We start from the raw sequence: 6000 nt of genomic DNA, 5'->3' as shown, positions 1-6000 counted from the left end.
CCCGCCCCGCCCCCGCCCCCCTCGGGCTGAGGGAGCGGGGCGCGGGCACGGCCGTGAGGGGAGATTGGGGCTGAGGGGGCGCCTGCTGCTGGGGGCCGGTGTCTGTACAGGAGATAGATGTACAGAGCGCCCCGTAGGGATGTGCAGTCCTGTCATGTGTGCGCATATCACCCCGTATTTACATTTATTTCTGTTATATGTGCGCATATTGCTCTGTATTTATATACATTTCTGTTATATGTACATATATTGCCTCATATTTTTATATATTTCCGTTATATGTACATATATTGCCTCATATTTATATATATTTCTGTTATATGTACATATATTGCCTCATATTTATATATATTTCTGTAATATGTGCGTATATTGCCTCATATTTATATATATTTCTGTAATACGTGCGTATATTGCCTCATATTTATATACATTCCTGTTATAAGTGCGCATATTGCCCCGTATTTATGTATATTTCTGTTATATGCACATATATCGCCCTATATTTATATACACTTCTCTTATATGTGCACGTATCGCCTCGTATTTATATACATTTCTGTTATACGTACATATATTGCCCCATATTTATATACATTCCTTGTTATATGTACATATATCACCCCATATTTATATACATTTCTGTTATATGCGCGTATATCGCCCTGTATTTATGTACATTTCTGTTATATGTATATATACATATACATGTAAGTACTTACATGTATATATTGCCCCGTATTTATACATATATGATATCTATATGTATTTTGCCCTGTATTTTGATATATCTAATCTATATATCGTCCTGTATTTATTTATATATGAGAGATATATGTGCATATTGCCCTGTATTTAAATATATATATATGTATATCGCCCTGTATTTATATGTATACGTAGAAGTTATATATATGTAAATGCTACAGACACATCAAGGTGTGTGTCAGGGGCTGTCCCCGCCTGTTGCTGCAGGGTTTGCAGCGTTCAGCGCCTCGCGGGGAGCTCAGGAGCTGCTCTCACAGACCTACAGGGCAGCCCTTGGCAGCTCATACCTGAGGGTCAGAGCCTCGTTTCGTGTTGCTCAGAGGGCCGTTTGTTTTTTTTCCAGTCATTTCGTGTTGCTCAGGGGGCCGTTTCGTGTCAAAATGCCAACAGCTCGGGCTAGAGCCCGGCAGTCGATGTGGGCACCGCTCCCCCGAGGCTGCAGGAGGAGGCCGGGTGCTCCCCAGGAGTCTGCCACGTGTGTGCTCCGTGTCGGAGCTGTGTAATGGCACAACTGGAAGCACTGGAAATTATTTTTTCCCTTTGTCTAGGCCCTAAATGCCTTCCCTAAATTATGGGAAAAATAAAGTAGTTGAGGGAGGCAGAGTTTGGAACGTCAGTGAAATTTTTATTGCTTATGCCGACAGGTTTTTCCAGTATCTGGGAATTAAAATAGGAATCCGGGCACTTAATGGAAGGGATCAGCATATGGGTGTCTTCGCAGCAGCTCTTTTCCCAGTGAATTGGTGTGACTGCCCCTAACCAGGTAAGTGTTTCCTCTGATGTTAAGTCTGGTTTCAGTCTGCGGTGGTTGGGTTGTGGTTGTTTAAGCTGCTGGTGTTCAATCTGCTGCTTCCAGGAGGTGGTGAGGAGAAAGGTGAGGTGGCTGAGGGAAAAGGGTGTTCCAGTAAAGCCTGCGGCATTTCTCGGGTGGGTTTCATGGACAACAGGGATTTGGGATCTCTTCATTTAAGGGTCTTGCTATTATGCTTCTGGCTGGCAAGGGAAGAAAAAAAAATACCATGAGGAATAGTAAAGAACCGTATTGCTGGAATGTTACCCCAGTGCTCCGCTCTGTTGGTTTTCAAACCAGTAATTACCAGTGCGACATCTCCTGGCTGAACTGAGCTCAAGAAGTTATGGCAAGCCTGATATCTCCTGGAGCTAGCAGTGACATGAAGAGCCTTTTGCCTTAACTCTGTTCAAATGGAGAGGCCCAAAGGTGTTACCACCTGAGGGCTGGTCAATGGCTTGCGTGAAATGGCTCTTACAGGTCTCAGTTTAATTTCCTCACCTCTCGCTGTAGCCCGTTTCTCACAGCACAGTTTCACTCCAGGAGGGTCAAAGTGGATAATTTGCAATGAGCAACGTGCTCACCTTCTGCCTTTTTCTACTCAGAAGTTTTAACAAATGGGGTAATTTTCATTTCTATTTGAAATTGTTTACTGATCGTTTCTGCAAGTTAAATGCCCTCAGGCGGTTTGTTCTGCATGTGCAATATCCGGAGGGTTTCTGGTGTGTTCCCCAGTCTCACCGCGGGGCAGTTAGAGCCCGGTGACAGACGAGCAGCTGGACAAACCAAACTGAAGTGACTTGACCCCCCGTCACGGTGCGAGGCGGGAGTAGAGCATAACTGCTCTACCTCAGCAGCTCACTGAATGGGGTAGGAAGCACAAGATTAAATCATTTCTTCATGAAAGGGCACCTTAGCCATTCATCTTCAGGGCCACGGGGATATTTAATCTTTTGAAGTGGAAGGGATAGGTCTATCTATTTCCCTTGGAGGCTTGCTCACAGTGGGGCCCGCTATCCCTCGCTCAACATTCGGCTGTCGCTGCCTGGTCGTACCTGGGGAAGGGAGCCTGAGAGTCAGGCAAAAGATTGCAGCGATTTCTCCTTCGTGTCCGTAAGTAGCTGGGTTAGAAGCGTGCCCGTTTGGTGACCCACGGGCTCGGAGGCTGTGTACACGCTTCTGCTGCTGCTCTGCCTGCCGGCCATCCAGTCCAAGCACAAGCACTTGGGAAAGAAGCAGAAGCAGTCAGGGTGGGGAATACCAGCTGTCCAAAGGCTGTTTGTTTCTGGAGGGACTGTGGTGGGCATCTGGGCATCAAAGCAATGTGATTTCACAGAGGTAACTTGGTGTATCGCAGCCCCTGGGGTGTTTGGTTCCCAGCACCGGCCCCTTGCATTGGTGTGTTCTCACCCGCCTGCTAAAATGCTGCATCCTGCAGCCTGCAAGGCGAGAGAGGGGCACTTCTCCTGAGTCAGGGCCTTTTCTTTTCCACCCCTAAACCATTCTTCCTCTGGCATCAGGAGAATGCCATCTCTGCTAGGAGGAGCAGCGTCCCAGCACAGCGGGAGGTTTGTGACGGGTCAGCACAGGGCAATGCCTGCGGAGCTCAGCACGTGCCCTTCCTTGGGCCCTCCAGACTGAGCACCCAGGCTCTGCCCATGCCTGGGAAGACAATTCTCCCTTCCCGAGAACTCCGTGAGTGTGCTTTAACTCGCCAGTCGTGCTCACAGGGCTGGCCTGGCTGAGGGTGGGGAAGGAGGTGGGAAGCTGTCCTGGTCTGGGACTTACCGAGCAGGGAAATTCGCATATGACGGTCACGATGCAGCATATGGCAGAGGCTAACAGGACGCAAACGATGAGCAGTTTAATGACGATGCTTATTTTTTTTCTGATCATAAAACCTCTATCATTTCTGGGCGTAATTCCCTCTGAAATGAGATACGTAAGAATATTTCAGATGTCTTTACAAGTCTTTGACAGTTCAAGATTTGCTTCATTTTTGTTAAGTTGGGCTAAGTGAGGCGGGCAGAGGAACAATTTGGAGGCTCCTGAAGGCTTTCACTGGAAGCTGTAAATCTCTCAGGATATTTTTATGTTAAAATACTTCAGATATCTTACAGTTCCTGCCTGCTCCCAAGAAGAAACAGGTGGGTAAGCCCCAGCACAGCAGTGTAGTAAGGCTTGGAACTTCCCAGTGAAGTCCTGTGAGGTTTTTAAAGGAAACTGGGAGCTGTTAGGGGAGCTGAGGACATGCATGAGCACTGGTAACTTCCTTTGAAAGACAGCACTTAAATGCTGCTTTCTCCTTACGGCCGTGGGTTCACAAACTACCTGGGCCAATGTATTTATTGGTAAATCCAACACCATTGTTCAGAGAAATTACTGGCTGGGAGAACTTGGGCCAAGAGGTGTGTGAAAGCCGGTATCCTTCCCATCCCTACATCTACTGCTCTGCTACCCTGTGGCTCAGCAGGGAGAGCTGGAACCTACCCTGCGACGTCTGGTTTCTTTGGTACACAGGTGGCATAGTCGGAGCCTCAGAAAAAACTTTCCGCTTGAGCAGCATTGCTTTTACAGCACGGCTGGATACCCCTGGCAGAAACACTGGAAGGGACAGGTTTTAAATCTGGTTATTTGTTTCTGTTTGGATTGAAGAGCCAGAAGCATTTTCTAGAATAACTTGCACGCTGAAACAGTTGACCAGAAATGGTAGAGTACTGGCAGTTTGCAGCACAGTTCCAGGACAGGTAGTTGTTTCTGCTTGTGTGCAATTTTCCAACGTACAGAATTATCCGTCAGTATTAATACTGGAAACTGCCAAAACCTCATGATCCTCCCAAAAGAAGGGAAAGCAACAGCATGGAATTGTTCCAAAACTTGAACATTTCCATAGCTTCAACTCTGTTACTCCCTCCTAATTTTGTTTTGTTTTCTTTTTTTTTTTTTTTTCTTACAGAAAGGCACAAGGCCGCTGTGCTTTCGTATACTTAAAGAGCTATTTGCTCCATTGAACTCCTTACCTTTTCCTCTCAGAACTAATTTTCTATGAAACTTCCTTCTCTTGGGTGTCAGTAGAACACAGCTGTGGTTGCGAGCGGGTGCTCGGACCGCAGTGGTGATGACTTCGATGCTCTGCAGGGTGCACTTCTCTACAGCCCGCTCTGCCAAATCTCCGTGCAGCTTCTCCAAGTGCAGCAGATTGACTTGCACGGAGCTTCGATGACTAAAGCATTCCAGCGTGCTGACTTTTTGGCGTCTGCTTAACTTCCCTTCGGTGGCTGCTATCCCAGGGGCTGGAAAAGGATAAGGACCTCATGCTAGGAATGGCTTCTCTTAAATTATTCCTGTGGGAGGTTCGAGCCAGCAGTTAGCTGTGAGGGATGTACTGCTGCAAGGAAACTTCAGGGGCAGCTTGGGGTTAATGTTACAATGAGGAAAACTCAAGCAGGTTCTCTGTGCATCATCCCTTTGTTGTCCCTTTTTGTCAAACTAGCTTTACTCAATGCTCGAGCACCGCAAGCTGTTGCCCTCTCCAGGGCAGCAGTCACACCACCTCGGTTCATAGCCACCTAACCACGCTGGAGGCACTGCCCAGGAGCCTCTCTTTGGGGTCCCTGTTGCCCTCGGGGACCCTGAAAGCCATGTGGGACCCGAGGCCCTTAACCGAGGCACTTGGATGCCAAAAGCTGGCGGGTGCAGATCCCAGGGGGACGAGGAAGGGGCAGTTCTACCAAGTGCAACTCTGCTGTTAGTCCTGGGGGAAGTCTGCTTCCTTTGCCACAGCAGTTGGCTGAAAGTTTCAGATTTTGTGTGTAATCGATGGCAAATGACAGCAGCCATCAGGGGTTACAGGAACGGTCTTTTGGGTTTCCAGCAAAATGGAAAAAAACTCTGTGTGACCTTTTGTGTCCTTTTTGGCCGAGGCATAGCTGAGACCACTGAAAACGCCGGGCATGCCGTGAGCAGCCCTGGCAGCTTCCCTCTTCCAGCAGCTCCTTACCTTGCAGAAAGACGTCCAGGCTTCTTATGTGGCCAGCTGTTTCTGAGGCATTTTCCACGTGGCATTTGTAGTCTCCAAAGTCTGAGGGGAACAGAGTGAAGGCTGAGCAACTTTTAATTGCAATGTGCAGTTAAGTCAGCACTACCTACTTTTTGGTAACTAATTTTAAATGCCAGTGTTTTGCTGACAGCAAAGGTGTGACGATTTGGGGTGAGGTCGTATGGATTAGAGACGTCAGTGTATGGGAAAGAGACAGTTAACACATAAACGGATTTATTACTAACATTTTTTAAGTTAGTCTCCTACAAAATCTTCATTCAGTTAGAGCTTGCAGCTATGTGAGCAACTCACCTCTTCTGATGAGCCTGGTGTGTGCAAACACTAAGCTAAATATTAATATCGTGACCATGATTGCATCTGCTCCTCACAGTCTCGAAGCCCT

The sequence above is a fragment of the Netta rufina genome (assembly GCF_964035555.1).
Source record: "Netta rufina genome assembly, chromosome: 21".
In the NCBI taxonomy this organism is placed as follows: domain Eukaryota; kingdom Metazoa; phylum Chordata; class Aves; order Anseriformes; family Anatidae; genus Netta; species Netta rufina.
This window is presented reverse-complemented; position numbering follows the sequence as displayed.